At 47.4% G+C, this 22,917-nt stretch overlaps 1 long non-coding RNA gene across 1 annotated transcript in view; it reads left to right on the forward strand.

The window, feature by feature from the left end:
- Nucleotides 1–313: 313 nt before the first annotated feature.
- The window catches only part of LOC116588113, a 44,600-nt gene continuing 21,996 nt past the window's right edge, over nucleotides 314–22,917 (forward strand). Inside the window, exons 1-4 of the long non-coding RNA XR_004284788.1 lie at nucleotides 314–497; nucleotides 8,394–8,469; nucleotides 8,570–8,707; nucleotides 10,136–10,257. This is a non-coding gene — a long non-coding RNA (uncharacterized LOC116588113). The remainder of the gene's footprint in view (nucleotides 498–8,393; nucleotides 8,470–8,569; nucleotides 8,708–10,135; nucleotides 10,258–22,917) is intronic.

The raw sequence follows: 22,917 nt of genomic DNA on the forward strand, positions 1-22,917 counted from the left end.
CCACCCAGCACGGCTGACTTTCACTCTCTCTTGAGGCCCGGCTCAAAATCCACAGTTCGGTCATCTTTCCTTGACCTCTGATAACTAGGTCAATTGCACCCTCTAGACTCCCTCCTTGTCAGCATCCAGTGCAATCCTGTCTGCTCCTTATCTCTAGGATAAACAGTTTAGTGGATCAGTCCAACCAGCTTCTTGCTTGGGACTGAGCCCTGTGCAGGCACCATTCCACAGTGACTGAGGCTATCATTTCCCTTAGAGTCAAATCAGGTGGCCTGACTGCGCTGCTCACGTGACAAGCTGTGGCACACTTGCCTTCTGTAAGAGCACCAGGTGCAGGGCCAACACCCTGGTGGCTGGAAAACCACAAGCAGCAGGCAGGGGTGGCTTTGCTTCTAGCTGCTCTGTGAGGAGGTTGGTGTGCTGCCCGGCCTGGGATGACTGCACTCCCAAGACCGCAGGCTTCTCCTCGGGGAGCGCTTCAGCACTAAATAAACCAGGTGTGTGTGGGTTCTGGGACTTCTGCAGGGGAGAGAGAGAGCAGCTTTTTTTCTGGTGAAAGTGGGTCCTTTCCCGCTTTATCTTGTCCCGCGCAAGGCTAATCTTGTGAATCCTCCCTCCCTTCCTCAGCATCCAGGGCACTCCCATCAGTCCCTTCTCTTCCAACACCCTCCTGCTCTGCCCCTCTAATTGGCTCTTTATCTCTGTCATGTAAACAACCCTCCTCCTCAGTCTTTAAACAAAGCTCTTCCTCACCCTCCCCAACGGCTCTCCTACCTAACCGCCCCCGCCCCCTCCGTGTTTCTGACTTGCTCACAGTTAGAGCCCATGGTGGCTACTGCATCAGGGAGGAGAGGAGCCCAAGACTCTCCTATCCCAGAGCGCTCCCGCCTTTCTGTCTGCCTGGGGGCAGACGCCAGCCCCCAGATCTTTGCCCCGCCCACACCCTGGAGTGCCATTGTAGGGGAGGCTCCCCGCTACACACAGCTTCCTCTTCCCAACTCATGATGCACGGCTAAGGGAGAGAAGCAGCTTGCCCGGGTGGGGCAGGGAGTTGTCACATACAAAATTGCCCTGTAAAAAGATCATGTCCCTTTTGCTCCCACCAGGAAAGAATTAGACCAGTTTTCCCACTTCTTCCCCAACACTCAGTACTATCTCCTAAAGATAGTACTTTAAATCAACCTTATAAACCTTGCCCAGTCTGATGGTGAAAAATGAGAGCCTCCTCTTCTGTTTGACTCTTCCTGATAATCTATTTCATACATTTAACTTAGAAGCAAATAGTCTTACGGAGTTTATGTGGAAAGGAATCTTCCCCATCATTCCCTCTTTCCTAGGGACAATTCCTTGCAACTCTTTTAGCTAATTATTTTGATACCTATGTCTGTATTTCCTCAGAACAAGCTAGCACTTGGATTTTCAGTTCTAGGCTGGCTAGGGGTAGCTGTTTCTGCCTGTCCTGCCCTGCCCCCCTCATCTCCTCAATGTGTTCTCCCACGTCAGGGCTTCTCCCGATCGATCTTACCTTCCTGAAGCATTTGCTCCAGGAATCTTCTAGACTGGCCTGGCTCCCAGCTGTCCTCGGGGGACCTCTCTGTTTTCCTGGTTGTCTCTCACAGTTGACTCCCTGATTTTGCTGTGGCCCATCCTCCAGCCACTTTCTGAGAAAGGCGGCCTTGGAGATAAACTTTGACCTCTTGTGTGTCTTGGAGTATAGTGACTGCATCCCCACCATCTACATTTTGCCTAGGTTTAAAACTCTAAGCTAGAAAAAAACTTCCCGTTAGAATTTTGAAAGCACTGCTCTCTTTCCTTCCAGGCTTCAGGACCTGTATTGGAGCGTGAAGCCGTTCTAGTTCCAAAACCTTTGTATTTGTTTTCTCTGGGGACTGTAGGGTTTTCTTTGTCCCCACCATCCTGAAATTCCTCGATCGTTACTTGGTGTAGGTCTGTTTTCATCTATTTGCTGGATCCTTGGTGGGTCCCAGGCCCTCTACAAAACTATCCTTCAGGTTCTGGGAAATTTTCTTGATTCGTGTCTTTGATAAACTCTCTTCCAGTTTCTATTCTGTTTCTAGAATCCCTGTCATTCAGATGTTAGATCTCCAGTGACCCTTTCATTTTCTTACTTTCTCTCCCATTCTGCACTTTTATAATTTTGCTCAGTGTTCTGGGGAGACTTCTCTCACTTTATCTTCCAGCCCTTCTGCTTTTCATTTTAGCTAGCCTATTTAATTTGCAAGCTTCTTGCTCTGAGAGTTTTGTTTTTTTTTTTTTAAATAGCATCCTGTTTATATTTTAAGAAAACAGTCTTACCTCTCTGAGGAGATTACTTTTCTGAGTTTCTTTTCCCCCTCTACGTTGTCTTTGATGTCTGACTCTCATGCTTTAGTTCTTAGTCTTTGAGGTAGCAGAGATATCTGACATTATAATACATAACAAATAATATCTTGTGTGTGACTGGCTTTTCTCTGAAGCCTATTGAAACTTGGTTGCTGGCTTACAGTTAGGAGTGGGCACCAGAGAGTGGGCCAGAAGTCCTGAGACTGTGAGTAGGCTTCGGGTGATGGCTGGACCTTGTCTTTGAGGGACAACTAGCATTACTACCTTTGGATTTTTCCTTTTGGCCTGGGCATGGTTTCCAGAGAAGGCTCTTCCATTCTCCTGCCCCAAGGGGAAAGGGTAGCATGCAGAGAACTGAAAGAAGGTGAGAGTTGGAGTCTGGGAAGAATGCAAACATCTGTTTACTACCCAACTCTGCTTCCTTTTCAGTGCAGAGAAGAAAATCCAGTCTCCTCTGCTTGGGGAGAGAGAGGTATCTCTGTTCCAGCTACCTGCCAGAGAGAGTCTTCGAAGACATAACTGATCTTCTGCTTCAGCCCCTACCTTATTCCACTTCCACACCACCTCCAACTTCACCCGATGCCAGAAACTTGAGATCCTCTCTGAGGCTCTCCAGTGGCCTTGTGGCTTAGGACTCAGCTCCTTGTCTTCCTCTGCCGCTTGGGGTTCAGAGACTGCGTGGCCTCCTGCTTTCTCACTTCCCACCCCTCGTTCCTGTCTCCTCTCTTGTGGTCCTTGTTCTTGCAGACGGATGCCTTTCTGAGACCCTTTATCCTTGTCTAAGTGGGGATGGGGAGAGGGCACTAGCAAATATATACTTTCCACCTGCTGCGCAGCCCATTCCTTTCAGTTGCATTTACTTCAACACCTTTTTAGAAGCTGTTGACCTCTCCTTTCCTATCCCACCTCTGTGACGTTTTTTGTTTTGAATTGCAGTGGCAATAACTATCGTCACCATGCTTTACAGTTCATCCCTAAGACTTACTAATTTTATAACTGGAAATGTGTACCTTTTGGCCCCCTTCCTCCATTTTACGACCCCACCCCCCACTCTGCCTCTGGCATCCACCAGTCTGTTCCCTGTTTCTGTGAGCTTGGCTTTGTTTGGTGTGGTTTTTAGATTCTGCACAGAAGTGAGATCATACAGTATTTTTTCTTTCTCGGGCTTTTTTCACTTAGCGTCATAACCTCAAAATCTATCCATGTTATTGCAAATGGCAAGATTTTATTCTTTTGTTTTTTAAGATTTTATTCTTTTTTATGCCTGAATAAGGTTCCTGTGTGTGTGTGTGTGTGTGTGTGTGTGTGTGTGTGTGTATACACATGCCACATCTTTATCCATTCATCCATCAGTGGCTTCTTCCATATCTTGACTATTGTAAACAACATGGCGGTGAACATGGGAGTACAGATGTCATTTTGAGTCAATTTCTTTGTTTCCCTTGGATAAACCCCCAGAAGTGGAATTGCTGGATCATACGGTAGTTAAGTCTATTATCCACTTGGAGTTAATTTTTGTTTGTATGTGACGTAAGATAGTGGTTTAGTTTCATTCTTTAGTATGTGGCTGTCCTGTTTTCCCAGTACTATTTATTGAAGAGACTGTCCCTACCCCCATTGTATGTTCTTGACCCCTTTGTTGTAAATTAATTGACTATCAGTGCATGGGCTTATTCCTAGGCTCTCTATTCCATGGATCTATGTGTCTGCTTTTATTCCAATACTGTACTATTTTGATTAATGTAGCTTGATAATACAGTTTGAAATCAGGGAGTGTGATGCCTCCAGCTTTGTTCTTTCTCAAATTTGCTTTGTCTATTTGGCTTTTTTGTGTTTCCATGAAAATTTAGGATTTTTTATTCTCTGAAAAATGCCATTGGAATTTTTCTAGGGCTTGCATTAAATTTGCAGATTGTGGTACATAGTATGGACATTTTAAGAATATCTATTTTCCAATACACAAGCACTTTTTTCAACCCACAAATGGCTTTTGTTTTGGGTTTTCCCGCATTTCTCAATGAACTTGAATCTTCTTATTCAATAGTGAGAACTTCTATTCCCCACCCCCCATCACCAGGCATCATTTCTATCTGCCCCAATTTTACTTGACAGGGAGAATTTTTCTTGGGTGGTCCAAGCTTCCTTATCCTCTGTGCAGTAGGGCTGAATCCAGGCCAGGTGGGCACTGAGGCCTACAGGTACAAAGCATGGTGTGGGTTTATCTGGCCCATTTCCTGCTGGGCCCCTCTGCTCTCATCGCCAGGCTTTATTGCCTCTGGTGTCCATGCACACGTCTATTTAAACACCTGCATTCTCACCTGGCTCCTGTTCATAGTCTAATTCTGTTCTACATCCCAGTGTCACGTCTTCAGGTGTGCATGTTGAATCCCAGCACATCTCCGCTGCCTAGAGGACAGCCGATTGCTCCCTCTGCTGGGCCCTGTGTCTGCACCCCTCTCATGACTGCCTTCATGTCCTTCCTGCTCTACTGGGGGGTGGAGGTGACCACAGCTGTCCTCTTTCCTCCAGTTTGTCCTGCTGGCTGGTCCCTCAGAATGTGTCCTGGGGAGAAGGGAACAGTATAGAACACCCTGTTTCTTTATCCTCTGACTTTTCCTTACTGTAGCCCTTGGAATTTATTCTGAGGAAGGTAGGAGTGGGGCAAAGTGTGTCAGTCATCTATTGCAAAATAATGATGTGGGACAAGAACAACACAGCTCCTCCTGTGTAGCACACAGCAAATGTCTCCTAGCTTACAAACCAACCAGGTTCTGCTCACCTCTGCTCTGCTCCCAGCTGGGGTCCGGCAGGCCCTGCCGTTCAGGTAGCCCAGTTCTTCCCAGTGGTTAGTGTGCGTGAGAATTGGCTGGAGAGTGTACTCAGCCCCAGATCCCAGGCTACGTCACCCAAGATTCAGTGGGACTGAATCCACCTCTCCTGGGCTCACACACATCTGCAGGTCCATGGGCTCAGGGCTGACCCATAACCAGTGGGGTGTCTTAGCTCTTGTGCTCATTCTCTTACCTCCCTCAGCATGTTCTCAGGGCAATCACAGAGGCTCTGCCCAGACTGAAAGAACCCATCTGAAACCTCTGATCACATTATACTTGCCTGTGTCCCTTGATCCTGGAGCCTGAGTGGGTCACCTGGGGTGGGGCTACAGGGAGAGGGAAGAACTGAGGTCTTAAATGCAATCAGCTTCCCTGGGAAATGTGGAAGAAAGTTAACTGACTCACACAGAACTAGCTGTCCTTCCCAGGTTCATTGTCTTCCCCTTGTTCTTGGAGTGTCTGTGGGTCCATCTCTACCCAGGCTCCATTCTGGACTCTTCCTTCAACACTTGCTTGCTAAGGACTCCAGCGTGGACTCCTAAACATAGCTGAAGCCCCCTGATTCTCTCCCTGCCCACAGCATTCCCCTAGTTTTAAGAGGTTTGCCTTTCCCCTAAGTTGCTGCTATGACCCCTCCTTTTCTTCATCCCTCTGGGCCAAAGCTCTTCCAGGCCGGTCTCTACCTTCAGGGGTGCATTTCTGAACTATGGCCCTGACCTTGGCACACTTCTGCTTATCACTTACTGACTTGCTGAGGAAGGCTCGAGGGTGGGGGAGCCTGGTCAGGGAGGGGTGGGTGTTGAGAAAGTGGAAGGGTACTTTCTCCCTTTCCAAGGAGAACCCCTTATTCTGCCCATTTCCATTATGTTCCTGACTGTTGCGAGGCTGGGGTGGGGTAGGGTGGATTTGGAGTTCGTCTAGTCTTTTTCTTCCTTCTACCCACCCAGGTCCCTCTGGAGCCTGGCCATTAATCCTCTCAGGTTCTTGTTTTCTACACTGGGGTGGGGGCAGGGGGTTCATAAGGGTAGGAAAGAACAACTTACCTCAAAGAAATACTACATACTCCCCTAGCCCTAACTCTATCTGATACTTGTTTGTGTGGTTGGCCCTCTCCTGACGCCCCTGGCCCCTCCCCAGGCTTGCCACATACCCCTCCCTGCTCCTCTTCTTTCTCCTCCAGCCTCTGTCCACCCCACAGGAGGGGAGCCAGGACGGCAAGCCAGCCCCATGTAACTGGGCTTGCAGAGGAACAGAAAGGGTCCCGTCCACAATAGGGGCAGCCGCTATGCAGGGGAACAAGCTATGCAGAAACACGTGCCCCCGCCTCCCAGCCCCCAGAGGAAATCCACGTGCCTCCAGCTGCCTCCAGGGAAGACGGGAAGCTTCCATGCCTATGTGACACCAGCACACAAACCCCCTGTAACCCCTGCATCAGGTACCCAGCCCCCTTGGAGTTACACATGGGTACCCCTGGGCAGTCCTGTCTGGATGGGGCTTCCCCCTCCAGCTGCCCCAGTGCCTTCAGTCTGGCCTTGGAACTTCTCCAGCTTTGATCTAGCACCTGGACACCATGACTTCCAGTGTATTTCCTTACCCCATGGGACCCCCTGCCCCCATACTGCTCTGAACCTCCAGCTTGGAGTGGGGATGTCTCTGGCCACTGTCCCCAGGTGGAATGGTAGATTCCCGCAGGCTCCGCCTCCCTCTGCTGTCCAGAGGGACTCCTCCCTTGGAGAGGTGCCAAGCCCTTCCATCAGAAGGGGCTTCCAGGTTCAACGTTTGTGTACCTGCACCTCCCTTCAGCCCAGAACCCTGCCCTCTGTCTCCTTCTCCCACTGCAGACCCTCAGCCTGATCCCTTCTGTCCCCGCTCCCCTCAGCTACCCTGCAGGGCCTGCCACCACCTCTTCCAGGGCTAATCAGTCAATCCTCCTGTTGCCGGCCCCAACCAAGGGAGAGGTATTGCATGAGGCCGAATGAGCCGTGGGTCTGCCCAGATTCTTAGGTCTGACTTCTAACGTTCTGAAGGATCTCAGACGTAAGATGCTCACTGTTCTTTAGCACAGCACACTCTTTTTGGCCAGGTAAGACCCCTCCACTTGTTATCTCTTTTCACTTTTATTTTCTTTCTCCGTTGCCCTTCAACCCTGCTATCTGCACCCTTTCCTCTCCCCTGCCTTTGTCATGGGCCAACACCATAGTCTATTTGAAGCAGTTCCTCCAATATGCATGCATGTAGCCTTGTAAAGTAAGTCTTGTTTGCTTGTGTTGAGAAATTACACAAATGACCTATTATATTAACTCAAGTTTCTTTGCTCTTTAACAGGCCACACAATGTTTAGAATCCACTCACTGAGCTGTGTGTACATTTAGTTTATGGCTCAAAATTGCTCTGCTGAAGGTCCTAGTAGGGCCCTCCACCCTTGGATGAAAAAAATGACCTGGGAAGATGGGAGTTACTGGTTGGAAAAGGAAATACTCTCCATTTATTGAGCACTGGGTGTACTTAGACAAATGACTAGATCTGGGTTGGGCCGTGGGAATGGGTGATTGGGGTAAGGAAGAGATGACTGGCACTGAGAAGGACAGAGAACAGAGCTGGCTGGAAGGTCCATCCGTGCAAATGTGGGAATTACAAAGAAATAGGGCAGGAAAAGAGGGGAGGAGAGCTGCTAGGTCCCCTGCTGAATCCTAAGACAAAAGGAGAGAGGACCGTGGCCAGACGGAGTCCCAGCCACGTAGTCTTATGTGACCCTCAAAGGACAGTGGCGTGGAATGAGCCGTGAGGAGAAGAGGCACCTATGGGCACATGAAGGAAGATGCTGGAAGGAACTTCAGGGGAGCAGTGCCCCCAGGAGAGCTAGGTGTCCTTTCCAGTGGTGTGGGATGTTGCATGGATTCTCAGAAATATTCTGGGCTTTTCTGATGTGTTGGAATAGTGTTACTGACTTCTCATGGGTGGACTGCAGAAGCTAAGTGATTTACACTGTGCAGGTGTCCCTCCCATCGGACTGCCCTTGATTTCCCTGTCCTTCACTTGTCCCCCTGGAAGAGGTGAGAAACCAAGGATAGTTATTGAAGCCTGGAAATGAACTCATTTTTCAGAGACGCAAAGCATGTTTGCATCATTTTAATGTGTACTCTACCCTAGTGACTGTGACCTCCCCTCTCATTTTCCTGTCTTTCTTTAAATGGAAATGGCTCTGATATTATTTCTCAGATCCTGACTTCTTGATCATAGTTCGATATCTGATGCCATCACATCTTCTGGGAAGGCGTACCCAAGTATCGACATGGTGAGAGACAGATAATTTCTCCTTCATTTACAAATGTATTGACCTTTTAAAATACGTGTAACTTATAATCTTTAATTTTTTTTTAATCGTGAGATTATAGGTTTCCAGGAAGTTGCAAAGGCTTTACAGGGAGGTCCATGCACCGTTCACCCATTTTCCCCTATGGCTGCACCTTGCCTTACCCCAGAGCAACAGCAAACGGGCGACTGAGATTGGGGACATGTGGATATAGTTCCATGTGAGCGTGTCACACATGTGGCTTTCTGAAACCACCACCTCAATCAAGACACAGAACTACTGTCATGACAAAGATCACTCTTGTCCTAACTCTTCACCCCCACACCATACAAAACACAGTTTGCATTTCTGTACCTGTAGGCACTCTTGTCCTAGCCCTTCCCTGCCCACCCCCGCACCACCATCCCTGACTCCTGGCAACTGTTAGTACATTCTCTGTCTCTATACTTCCAGCATTTCAAGAATGTTGTATAAATATAATCATACCGTATGTGAAGCTATTAGCATTTAATGTCATTATTGCTATGTTAGAGCTTAAATCTGCAATTTCGTTTTCAGTTTACTACTTGTTCCCTCTGTTTTTCATTTGTTTTCTTTTGCCTGCCTTCCCAAGGGTTGCTTGAACATTTATCTGTAGTGTTTTTGATTGTATCTCTCTCTCTCTCTCTCTCAGAAAGAGAGGGGGGGGGAGAAGAAGAGAGAGAGAGCACTTGCCAGTGGGGGCTGAGGGGAGGGGAAGAGGGAGAGAGAGACTGTCATGCAGACTCCATGCCCAGCGAGGAGCCCAACATGGGCTCAATCTCATAATCCTGAGATCATGACCTGAGCTGAAATCAACTAGTCAGACTCTTAACTGACTGTGCCACCCAGGCATCCCTAAGTGTATCTCTCTATATAAACTTTTTTAAAAAATATTTTATTTATTCATTTGACAGAGAGAGAGAGAGATCACAAGTAGGCAGAGAGGCGGGGGGGGGGGGGAGCAGGATCCCTGCTGAGCAGAGAGCCCGATGTGGGGCTCGATCCCAGGACCCTGAGATCATGACCTGAGCTGAAGGCAGAGGCTTTAACCCACTGAGCCACCCAGGTGCCCCTCTATATAGACTTTTAATGAAATACACATCATTTGAATTGTTTTCCTCTTACAGATTAGATGTCTTTTCTCTTTCACTGCCTTCAAGACTTTTTTTTATCTTTGTTTTTCAGTAGTTGGACTATGACGTATCTTGGTATGGATTTTTTTTTAACTTACTTCATTTGGAATCACTCATTTTCTTGAATCTGTAGGTTTCTGTCTTCTGCCAAATTTGGGGAATTTCCTGCTATTATTTTGACTCCTTTTTAAGCTCTACCCTCTCTCTCCTCTACTGGGCCTTCAGTGACCTAAAATGTTAGATCTTTTGTTATAGATCCACCTGTCCCTAAGATTCTGCACATTTTTCTTCCCTCACTGTTCAGACCATGTCATTTTTACCGTTCTGTCTTGGAGTTTATTAACTCTTTCCTCTGTTCTCTCTGTTCTAATTTGAGCCCATCCACCGAGGTTTCTTTTTTAAAATTTCAGTTATTTTTGAGTTCCAAAATTCCCATTTGGTTCTTTTTTATATCTTCTATTTCTTTGCTGATACTTTTCTATTTCTGTTTCAAGGGTGTTTTTAATTGCTCTAACTGCAACAAGATACATTAAATGGAAACCAGGAAGAGCAAAGACAGGACTGAGTCCTAACAATGATAAAAGCATCTCTTCGGATGGTGGCTTCCAAGGGTCAGGTAATGTCTTCTTGTGTTCAGCCTGTTGATCAAATTTTTTCATTGAGATGGAGATTCTTGTTCTTAACATGACAAGTAATTTTCGGTTATATCCTGGATATTTGGGATTATGCTGAGACTCTGGTCATAATTTAAAGCTTCTGTTTTAGCTGGCCTCCTCTGAAACCAGGCCGCTAGTGGAAAGGGGAATCACCTTATAACGGCCAGGTGTGGAAGGAGGTCCAGGTTCCCTATCTGGTCATTCTTGACAAAGGTGCCTTGCTCCCCCGCCCCCCAGGGTGGGAGCAGGTTAGGCTCTCTCTAGGCCTTCATGGATATGACCTTGCTACGCCCAGGCAGGGCACCTCTTTATAGCTAGGCAAGGGTAGAAATCTGGGCTCTCCATTGGCCTTTGCTGATGAGCTGGGGGCCATGTTTGTTTGTTGTTGTTGTTGTTATTGTTTCCCATGGTGCTCTGCTGGGGGAGGACAGTTCCTGACACCTGTGGTCTCCAGAGGCACACCTGTGTTTACCACCTTGGCAAGCCCTTGCTCTATTGTCTCTTTCACCTGAATGTAATCCTCTCCCTTTCTCATGTATGACAGTTCTCCTTGTGTAAATTCTATCTGCTGTAGATCCGATCGCCTCAAATTCAGTTCCATTTTGCATTTGCTCACTCCGTAGTTGTACCTTCGCGCCCTTCCTTTCTGAATCCCTATGTTGAGTATATTCCCCCTTAAGAGGCGTTGCTGAGTCAGGGTTTTTTAATGACCTGAAGTCGGTTTGCATTTCTCCTCATCGTTTTCAGGGCTCAGTCCCGTCATCGGTCGTCCTGGTTTCTATCCAATGCATCCTGTTGCTGCTTTGCTCTCTGCTCCCTTCCCGGCGGGTGCATCTCGTTTCCTTCTGCTGGTTGGTATGCTCTTCTCAGGTTTCAAGGGATAACGAGTAACTTTGAAGACCTATGTTATAGTGTCTCTCTCCCCGCCAGCTTCCTAAGCTTCTCTTCAGCCTTATCACCTGACAAGACAGTTCCTCGAGGCACGCTTTCAGACCCACCAACCTGCAGGCATCTAGACTCCATTCTGGATCTTTACAGATTGAGTGCTGTCTCTCCCTCCCTCTCCTTTTACTCTTTTAAATAAAAGTGTTAGTATGTTACTAACTCACTCCTACCCTGCCCCCCATCTCAGCACTCTCTCCCTTTTTTATTTTTTTTTAATTAATTTTTAATTTTTTATAAACATATATTTTTATCCCCAGGGGTACAGGTCTGTGAATCACCAGGTTTACACACTTCACAGCACTCACCAAAGCACATACCCTCCCCAATGTCCATAATCCCACCCCCTTCTCCCAAACCCCCTCCCCACAGCAACCCTCAGTTTGTTTTGTGAGATCAAGAGTCACTTATGGTTTGTCTCCCTCCCAATCCCATCTTGTTTCATTTATTCTTCTCCTACCCACTTAAGCCCCCATGTTGCATCACCACTTCCTCATATCAGGGAGATCATATGATAGTTGTCTTTCTCTGCTTGACTTATTTCGCTAAGCATGATACGCTCTAGTTCCATCCATGTTGTTGCAAATGGCAACATTTCATTTCTTTTGATGGCTGCATAGTATTCCATTGTGTATATATACCACATCTTCTTGATCCATTCATCTGTTGATGGACATCTAGGTTCTTTCCATAGTTTGGCTATTGTGGACATTGCTGCTATAAACATTCGGGTGCATGTGCCCCTTTGGATCACTACGTTTGTATCCTTAGGGTAAATACCCAATAGTGCAATTGCTGGGTCATAGGGCAGTTCTATTTTCAACATTTTGAGGAACCTCCATGCTGTTTTCCAGAGTGGCTGCACCAGCTTGCATTCCCACCAACAGTGTAGGAGGGTTCCCCTTTCTCCGCATCCTCGCCAGCATCTGTCATTTCCTGACTTGTTTATTTTAGCCATTCTGACTGGTGTGAGGTGATATCTCATTGTGGTTTTGATTTGTATTTCCCTGATGCCGAGTGATATGGAGCACTTTTTCATGTGTCTGTTGGCCATCTGGATGTCTTCTTTGCAGAAATGTCTGTTCATGTCCTCTGCCCATTTCTTGATTGGATTATTTGTTCTTTGGGTGTTGAGTTTGCTAAGTTCTTTATAGATTCTGGACACTAGTCCTTTATCTGATATGTCATTTGCAAATATCTTCTCCCATTCTGTCAGTTGTCTTTTGATTTTGTTAACTGTTTCCTTTGCTGTGCAAAAGCTTTTGATCTTGATGAAATCCCAATAGTTCATTTTTGCCCCTGCTTCCCTTGCCTTTTGCGTTGTTCCTAGGAAGATGTTGCTGCGGTTGAGGTCAAAGAGGTTGCTGCCTGTGTTCTCCTCAAGGATTTTGATGGATTCCTTTCGCACATTGAGGTCCTTCATCCATTTTGAGTCTATTTTTGTGTGTGGTGTAAGGAAATGGTCCAATTTCATTTTTCTGCATGTGGCTGTCCAATTTTCCCAGCACCATTTATTGAAGAGGCTGTCTTTTTGCCATTGGACATTCTTTCCTGCTTTGTCGAAGATTAGTTGACCATAGAGTTGAGGGTCTATTTCTGGGCTCTCTATTCTGTTCCATTGATCTATGTGTCTGTTTTTGTGCCAGTACCATGCTGTCTTGATGACGACAGCTTTGTAATAGAGCTTGAAGTCCGGAATTGTGATGCCACCAACGTTGGCTTTCTTTTTCAATATCCCTTTGGCTATTCGAGGTCTTTTCTGGTTCCATATAAATTTTAGAATTATTTGTTCCATTTCTTTGAAAAAGATGGATGGTACTTTGATAGGAATTGCATTAAATGTGTAGATTGCTTTAGGTAGCATAGACATTTTCACAATATTTATTCTTCCAATCCAGGAGCATGGAACATTTTTCCATTTCTTTGTGTCTTCCTCAATTTCTTTCATGAGTACTTTATAGTTTTCTGAGTATAGATTCTGTGTCTCTTTGGTTAGGTTTATTCCTAGGTATCTTATGGTTTTGGGTGCAATTGTAAATGGGATTGACTCCTTAATTTCTCTTTCTTCTGTCTTGCTGTTGGTGTAGAGAAATGCAACTGATTTCTGTGCATTGATTTTATATCCTGACACTTTACTGAATTCCTGTATAAGTTCTAGCAGTTTTGGAGTGGAGTCTTTTGGGTTTTCCACATATAGTATCATATCATCTGCGAAGAGTGATAATTTGACTTCTTCTTTGCCGATTTGGATGCCTTTAATTTCCTTTTGTTGTCTGATTGCTGAGGCTAGGACCTCTAGTACTATGTTGAATAGCAGTGGTGATAATGGACATCCCTGCCGTGTTCTGACCTTAGCGGAAAAGCTTTCAGTTTTTCTCCATTGAGAATGATATTTGCGGTGGGTTTTTCATAGATGGCTTTGATGATATTGAGGTATGTGCCCTCTATCCCTACATTTTGAAGAGTTTTGATCAGGAAGGGATGCTGTACTTTGTCAAATGCTTTTTCAGCATCTATTGAGAGTATCATATGGTTCTTGTTCTTTCTTTTATTGATGTGTTGTATCACATTGACTGATTTGCGGATGTTGAACCAACCTTGCAGCCCTGGAATAAATCCCACTTGGTCGTGGTGAATAATCTTTTTAATGTACTGTTGAATCCTATTGGCTAGTATTTTGTTGAGTATTTTTGCATCTGTGTTCATCAAGGATATCGGTCTATAGCTCTCTTTTTTGGTGGGATCCTTGTCTGGTTTTGGGATCAAGGTGATGCTGGCCTCATAAAATGAGTTTGGAAGTTTTCCTTCCATTTCTATTTTTTGGAACAGTTTCAGGAGAATAGGAATTAGTTCTTCTTTAAATGTTTGGTAGAATTCCCCCGGGAAGCTGTCTGGCCCTGGGCTTTTGTTTGTTTGGAGATTTTTAATGACTGTTTCAATCTCCTTACTGGTTATGGGTCTGTTCAGGCTTTCTATTTCTTCCTGGTTCAGTTGTGGTAGTTTATATGTTTCTAGGAATGCATCCATTTCTTCCAGATTGTCAAATTTATTGGCGTAGAGTTGCTCATAGTATGTTCTTATAATAGTTTGTATTTCTTTGGTGTTAGTTGTGATCTCTCCTCTTTCATTCATGATTTTATTTATTTGGGTCCTTTCTCTTTTCTTTTTGATAAGTCGGGCCAGGGGTTTATCAATTTTATTAATTCTTTCAAAGAACCAGCTCCTAGTTTCGTTGATTTGTTCTATTGTTTTTTTGGTTTCTATTTCATTGATTTCTGCTCTGATCTTTATGATTTCTCTTCTCCTGCTGGGCTTAGGGTTTCTTTCTTGTTCTTTCTCCAGCTCCTTTAGGTGTAGGGTTAGGTTGTGTACCTGAGACCTTTCTTGTTTCTTGAGAAAGGCTTGAACCGCTATATATTTTCCTCTCAGGACTGCCTTTGTTGTGTCCCACAGATTTTGAACCGTTGTATTTTCATTATCATTTGTTTCCATGATTTTTTTCAATTCTTCTTTAATTTCCCGGTTGACCCATTCATTCTTTAGAAGGATGCTGTTTAGTCTCGATGTATTTGGGTTCTTTCCAAACTTCCTTTTGTGGTTGAGTTCTAGCTTTAGAGCATTGTGGTCTGAAAATATGCAGGGAATGATCCCAATCTTTTGATACCGGTTGAGTCCTGATTTAGGACCGAGGATGTGATCTATTCTGGAGAATGTTCCATGTGCACTAGAGAAGAATGTGTATTCTGTTGCTTTGGGATGAAATATTCTGAATATATCTGTGATGTCCATCTGGTCCAGTGTGTTGTTTAAGGCCTTTATTTCCTTGCTGATCTTTTGCTTGGATGATCTGTCCATTTCAGTGAGGGGAGTGTTAAAGTCCCCTACTATTATTGTATTATTGTTGATGTGTTTCTTTGATTTTGTTATTAATTGGTTTATATAGTTGGCTGCTCCCACGTTGGGGGCATAGATATTTAAAATTGTTAAATCTTCTTGTTGGACAGACCCTTTGAGTATGATATAGTGTCCTTCCTCATCTCTTATTATAGTCTTTGGCTTAAAATCTAATTGATCTGATATAAGGATTGCCACTCCTGCTTTCTTCTGATGTCCATTAGCATGGTAAATTGTTTCCCACCCCCTCACTTTAAATCTGGAGGTGTCTTCGGGCTTAAAATGAGTTTCTTGGAGGCAACATATAGATGGGTTTTGTTTTTTTATCCATTCTGATACCCTGTGTCTTTTGACAGGGGCATTTAGCCCATTAACATTCAGGGTAACTATTGAGAGATATGAATTTAGTGCCATTGTATTGCCTGTAAGGTGACTGTTACTGTATGTGGTCTCTGTTCCTTTCTGATCTACCACTTGTAGGCTCTCTCTTTGCTTAGAGGACCCCTTTCAATATTTCCTGTAGAGCTGGTTTGGTATTTGCAAATTCTTTCAGTTTTTGTTTGTCCTGGAAGCTTTTAATCTCTCCTTCTATTTTCAATGATAGCCTAGCTGGATATAGTATTCTTGGCTGCATGTTTTTCTCGTTTAGTGCTCTGAAAATATCATGCCAGCTCTTTCTGGCCTGCCAGGTCTCTGTGGATAAGTCAGCTGCCAATCTAATATTTTTACCATTGTATGTTACAGACTTCTTTTCCCGGGCTGCTTTCAGGATTTTCTCTTTGTCACTGAGACTTGTAAATTTTACTATTAGGTGACGGGGTGTGGGCCTATTCTTATTGATTTTGAGGGGCGTTCTCTGAACCTCCTGAATTTTGATGCTCGTTCCCTTTGCCATATTGGGGAAATTCTCCCCAATAATTCTCTCCAGTATACCTTCTGCTCCCCTCTCTCTTTCTTCTTCTTCTGGAATCCCAATTATTCTAATGTTGTTTCTTCTTATGGTGTCACTTATCTCTCGAATTTTCGCCTCGTGGTCCAGTAGCTGTTTGTCCCTCTTTTGCTCAGCTTCTTTATTCTCTGTCATTTGGTCTTCTATATCACTAATTCTTTCTTCTGCCTCATTTATCCTAGCAGTGAGAGCCTCCATTTTTGATTGCACCTCATTAATAGCTTTTTTGATTTCAACTTGGTTAGATTTTAGTTCTTTTATTTCTCCAGAAAGGGCTTTTATATCTCTCGAGAGGGTTTCTCTAATATCTTCCATGCCTTTTTCGAGCCCGGCTAGAACCTTGAGAATTGTCATTCTGAACTCTAGATCTGACATATTACCAATGTCTGTATTGATTAGGCCCCTAGCCTTCAGTACTGCCTCTTGTTCTTTTTTTTGTGTTGAATTTTTCCGTCTTGTCATTTTGTCCAGATAAGAGTATATGAAGGGGCAAGTAAAATACTAAAAGGGTGGCAACAACCCCAGGAAAAAATGCTTTAACCAAATTAGAAGAGATCCAAAGTCGTGAGGGGGGAGAAAGGGGATAAAAAGAGGTTCAAAAAGGAAGAAAGAAAAAAAAAAAAGAAAGAAAAGAAAAGAATTTAAAAAAAAAAGAAAACACCTAAGAAAAATGTAAAAAAGAAAAAATATATATATTAGATAAACTAGTAAAAAGTCGTTAAAAAAGAAAAAGGTAACAGTTAAAAAAAAAATTTTACCCGAAGGCGAGAAAAAAAAAAACAAAAAATGAAAAAGAAAAAAAATTAAATTAACTGCAAGACTAAAAAAAAATCACAGGGAAAAAGCCATGAGTTCCATGCTTGGCTTTCTCCTCCTCTGGAATTCTGCTGCTCTCCTTGGTATTGAAACCGCACTCCTTGGTAGGTGAACTTGGTCTCAGCTGGATTTCTTGTTGATCTTCTGGGGGAACGGCCTGTTATAGTGATTCTCAAGTGTCTTTGCCCCAGGCGGAATTACACCGCCCTTACCCGGGCCCGGGGTGAGTAATCCGCTCGGGTTTGCTTTCAGGAGCTTTTGTTCCCTGAGCGCTTTCCGTAGAGTTCCGACGGGAATACAAATGGCGGCCTCCTGGTCTCCGGCCCGGAGGAGCCGAGAGCCCAGGCCGCACTCCTCAGTGCGCCCTCAGAGAACAGCGCCAGTTACTCCTGTCTGCCTGACCTCCAGCCACGCTCCGAGCTCACCGAGCCTGTGACCAGTTCAAGGTAACACCGAGCTGTGAGCTTACTGTCGGCTCTGTCTCCGCAGCCGGCCCTCCCGTTACAATACCCCCAAGCTCTGCGACACTCAGACACCCCCGATCCTTCTGTGACCCTGCGGGACCTGAGGCCACGCTGAACCCGCGTGGGCTTCGCCCCGGTTTAGCCTCTGGAGCGATGTCCCTCAGCGGAACAGACTTTTAAAAGTCCTGATTTTGTGCGCGGTTGCTCCGCCGCTTGCCGGGAGCCGGCCCCTCCCCCTGGGGTCTATCTTCCCGTCGCTTTGGATTCACTTCTCCACCGGTCCTACCTTTCAGAAAGTGGTTGTTTTTCTGTTTCCAGAATTGCTGTTCTTCTTCTCTTCGATCTGCCGATGGATTTTCAGGTGTTTGCAATCTTTAGATAAGCTATCTAGCTGATCTCCGGCTAGCTGAAGCAGTCTCAGCCTGCTACTTCTCCGCCATCTTGACTCCTCCCTCTCCCTTTATTTTTTATTTTGCTCTATTCTTCCCACGTGCTTCCCCAGGGGGTCCTTGTGGGGCGGGCCCCCTGCAGCCATGGGCTGCCCTCATGGTCAATGACCTCTCAGCCATAATCTCAGGCTCCGTGCATCTTCTGTCAGCACGCTGAGAATTCAGTGGACCCTTGAGCAACACAGGTTTGAACCACGTGGACTCAGGCCCAGATTTGGTGCAGTACGGTGCAGTAAATACAGTTTCCCTTCCTTGTGATTTTCTTAAGTTCTTTCTTTTTGCTACCTTACTTTATTGTGAGACTACAGTATGTAATGCATACAGCATACAAAATATGGGTTGGTTGGCTCTCCTGGCTATTCCAGGCAATGGTAGGCCATTAGTGGGTAAGTTTTTGCAGGGGGTCAGAAATTATCCGTGGATTATCACCTGCGTGGGAGGTGGGTGCCCCTAACCCTGGTGTTGTTCAGGGGTCAACTGTGTTTGTTTTTCATCTTCATGCCTGCCGTGGTGGCAGGGAAGTCCTGCTTCTTGTGGGTGGGAGAGTGTTTCTCCCAGGAACCTCTAGGTAGTCTTGACCCACTTAAGGATATAAAGCTCATCGTGCGTCTGCAGGGTGGGTGTTTTCATTCCCCATTCTTCTGTTTTTCAATCTTTAATCCTAGAAAACTTGGATCGTTTCTTGGCTCGTTTTTTCCTGCTCCACTGTGTGTCTTCTGCTGAGAGCCCAGCGCTTCGGTGTTGGAATGTCTATCCTCCACATCTCTGAACTTCTCTCTTATATTTTCCAGCTCTCTCCCTCCCGCCTTCTGAGCGTGTGTTTCTCTACCTCATCTTCCGGCTCATTAAGTCTGTTTTTCCGATCTATTAAGGTCTTCATTGTTTCCATTTATTATATTTCCATTCCGGCATTTTCTTAAGGTCTTCTTTTAACTGCTTGTTCCTGCTTCATATTAGCAACATTCTCTTGTCCCCCAGAGGGTATTTGTCACGACTGGTGTGACTGTTGCCAAGTCCGGCTCCAACACTCTGGGTTTCCTGAGTTGCTTTTCCTTCCCGGCCTGCACCTGATACCTCGACTCTTTCCCTTTGAGCTCCTTACCTCTGGAAACAGTGGCTACTTTCATGGTGGCCCAAGTACTAGATCATGCATGCCATTTCTACGTCACCTCCTCCACCTTGGGTCTCAGGGTTCTCACCCCCGTGCACTGTCCTGTCCCCTAGTATACTACCCTGACTCTGATCCCCATCCTTCGGGGTGAGTGGGTCTGGGAGGAAGTCTCTCTGCACTGGGGTTGTCTTTGTCCCTCCCTAGCAGGGCTCTGGCCTTTTGGGAGGGGACCAGCTTTGCTGTTCCACTGTTGCTCTGAGCAGAGGGACCCTCCTGGAGTTTTTGACAGTGAGTGGCCAAGGCTTTGTCTGGGGCTGCGAAGCCTCCCAGAGACATCCTGAGCAGGAAGTGAGATCATTTAGAGGAATCAGTGAGGGAGTATATCAGCCTATGTACAGCGTTGTCTGGCTGCTTTTGTGCCGCATGAGGGTGGGGGGATTGACTAGAACATTGGAGGCGTGTCCAGGACCGTCCTGCCGGGGATGCTGTCTCTGTGGCACACTCACAGTTCCCACCTGGCTGTGTGCAGAGCACCTCAGCGAAGGCAGCACCCTACAGACCAGCCCACCTTTGGCATAACAGTAATTCAAGTCCTCACTGAAAGTCACGGGGACGCCTTGTGTGTGACAGAGGCAGGCCTGGTGTTCCATCTGTCCTCACTGACTCTGCTTCTCCTCACTGCCTCCCCCTGCCTGTCCGGACCCTCTGAGACTCAGGGACACCACATGATGCTTACCTTGAACCTGCATGTGTCCTTTGTATCCCATGTCACTTGCTCATAGTCACATCTCTTCACTGAAGGTGTTCTTTCAAGAAGTAGCTTGTGTCTTTTGGGGAAACAGAGCTCGTGTCTATTAGCATCACTTGTTCTCAATAGAAGGTAGTTGCAGAAGTGAATATATTAGAAACATTGTTAATTCTGGATAGAAGCTGTCTCTGGAGGCCCAGCACATACGGAGAGGGGAGAGAAGACTGTGGGTCCCTGAGCTCACCCCTCTGAGCAGGAGGATGGGGAGGCAATAGGAAGTGTGTCGCTGCATGAGTCAGTGGCCGTTAGCCCATATCTGCACACCACCAAGATGCCTCCTGCCCTGACCTCCTTCCCCTGCCAGAGATCAGTCCTGACCTCAACCCAGAAAATGTCCCCTTTTAGACAAACCAGGCCCCTGGGCTGGGATGGTGGCAGATGGGTCTGAAGATCGGATCCGGCGCTTGCTGGCTGCGTGACTTGAGCATGTTATGAACTCTTTCCTGGCCTCCTTTTTCTTGTCTGTAGAATGGGGAGGCTGGTGTGGATTTTATTCGTACCTCCTAATAGGGCTGGAATGACCCATGCGGAGCTCTTACACTGTGTGCCTGATCAAAGCTAGCTGTGGCTTTCATTTTCCCAGCCCCTGACCCCTCCCACCCCCTCTCCTCCCTGCCCTGCCCACAATCCAGTGACCTCAGGGGCAAGTGAGACCCATTGATCGCATCCGCCCAGGAGCCATCCCACCCCTTGTTAGTGTCCTCTGTTGCTGACTTAGCCCACACCGCACCATCACCACACAGAGAGCCCACAGAATGGACTACATCACTGTGTGCCCAGCTCTGAGTCTGCATTGACCTGTTTACTTCCCCTGAGAGCCCTGTCATGCAGCTTCTGGAGGGACCCCACCTCCAGCTGAGGAGACAGCACCAAAGTCACACAGAGATACAGAGCCCCGAGTGGGACCCCCAAGAGCCTGCCCCCAGGTTCCCACTGGCCACTCAGACTTCTCCAGGACTCCCCATGGGTAACCGCCCCGCTCTTTCTGTAGGAGGGAAAGGTGAGGCACATGTGGAAACTGGGCCCCACAGGCAGAGAGCCGAAGGGCGTGCTGTATACCTTATCACATTCTGGTCCCACGTCCTGTCTGCTCACATGCAGAGGGCTCTGTGTGGGGCCTGAGCGTGTGGTGGAGGCCGTGCGCCGGGGGCTGGTGGGAGTCCACCGGCTACACGCAGATGGTCACGGGAGCCCGAGGAGACACAGCTCCCTCCCACTGCTCTGGGCAAGCACGGCGCCCCACAAGATGACGCGGGCTCAGACTCTCAGCTCCAGCCTCCCTTATACCAGGTGACAGCAGGATTTGACAATCCCTATCCCCAAGTGTTAAGATTCAGTGACATCCGAGCTCTCAAAACCCCACTCACCAGCCCCACCGGCCCAAAGCGTTTCACTAACGAGCCTTCCCTATCTTCAAGCCTGGTGGACAATACAGTCCTCCCTCTGCCCATCCCCCAACCTGACCACCCCCTCATGTGGTCACTACCAGGCCACCGGCCACCTGGCAGTGCTGCCTGAGGGACAGGTGGGCACAGCTAGTTCTCAGCTCCTGGTAGGGCTCCCCTCAGCGCCTCTGAGGCCAACTACCTCACGCCTGTCCAGGCTGAAGGGCTCCAGGTAGACTACACCCCACTCTGGCTGGTTAGCGGTAGGGCATCCTCCCGAGGCTAGGCCAGGGCTCCAGCTATGTAGACAGGCTGAGGGACAGGCTGAGGACAACAGTTTACACGCCATCTGTAAGCTAGATAAATTCTCTGTGGTGCCGTGCCCCCAACCTAAAATCTCGCTTGGCAGCATCTTCACACTCAACAGCAGGGAGCCAGCATCCTTCCTGTGAAGGCTGGACGGAGGGCAGCTTATGGGTGGAGATGGGGAGAAGAGGGTCCTTGAGATTTGGGGCAGTCCACAGACTCTGAGCCCCTAATGGTTTCTCCAGGGACAAGCAGAGCCTGCTTTTAGCATTATGCAGGCTAAGGAGTCACAAGTCCCACCACTGACTGCTCACCGCTAACCTCAGGAAGCCAATAGGTGAGGTGGAAATGGCAGCCATTTCGCAGTGCGGCTCTTCTTACAAAAGGATGGCTGCCGGCCAGACCTGAATTCTTAAATAGGCCAGCAAGTGCCCCTGAGCCTGGGCACAGTGTCAGACCGTCCCATGTAGTCTCCCAGCCCTCCTGGCTCTCCGGGATGGGGCTAGGAGTTGGGGGCCCCTGCCTACTGCTCTGCCCCTCCAGCCCAGGCTGGTTCCTGGGGGGAGTGAGAACCCAATGATCCATCGGGCTGTCCAGCTCAAACTGGCCACCAGAGTCCATGAAGTCACAGCCCTTGTCCCTGCACCTGCTCCCTGCTTCCCGTTCTCACTGCAGCCCGAATCCGTAGCCTCATGTGTGCACCAGGCAGGCCCTTTTCCTACTCCTGTAAGCCCCATGCATGACAATCTGTTGTCTACACTCTGCTCATACCCCGCACAGGGCCCTTGCTTGCCAGAGCAGCGGGGAAGGTGGACCCAGGAGCAGTAGCAGGATGGGTAGGAATAGTGGTGCGGGGGCAAGGGGACTGCACATGGGAGAGGGTCTCCCTGTGGGGGCAGTGAAGCCGGTCCTGCAGAGGGAGTGGACTGTAGGCTGCTGGGCTGAGGGGGCCCCAAATATGGAGCCACCTTGTGATGTGGCGTCGACATCTGTGAAATGGCAAAGGAAACCACTGGGCTGTGGTACAGCCTGCGAGGGCTGATTTGGGCCAACTCGGCCCCTGGCACACAGCAGGCCTTCAGGTGATGCCAGCAGCTATTACAACGATTATGACCATCACCACTGTTACCGCTGTAAAGCTAAGGCATTCAAGGCAGTGGACACAAAGCACAGAAGCACAGAACTAAAGAAGATGGTGAGAGTCTGGGGCACCAGGGGGTGGGGGTGCGTGTGACAGTCAGGAGCACCGAGTCTGGAGTTAGCCATCCTGTCACAGAGGCCCAGCTTGGTTACTTTCTAGAACATGGCCCTGGCTCTTGTGCCTCAGTTTCCTCATCTGGAATATGGGGCTGATGATACCAGCCACACTGCCAGGGTTGCAGTGACGATTCGGTTAGCTGGCATAGGTGCTGGCATTGCAGTCGTCAGTCTGTGAGCCTGGCGAAGGGGCACCTGAGCTGGGTCCAGCTGGCCACACAGGGCCTTGCCAGGGCTGG

The sequence above is a fragment of the Mustela erminea genome, chromosome 1 (genome assembly GCF_009829155.1).
Source record: "Mustela erminea isolate mMusErm1 chromosome 1, mMusErm1.Pri, whole genome shotgun sequence".
Classification (NCBI taxonomy): domain Eukaryota; kingdom Metazoa; phylum Chordata; class Mammalia; order Carnivora; family Mustelidae; genus Mustela; species Mustela erminea.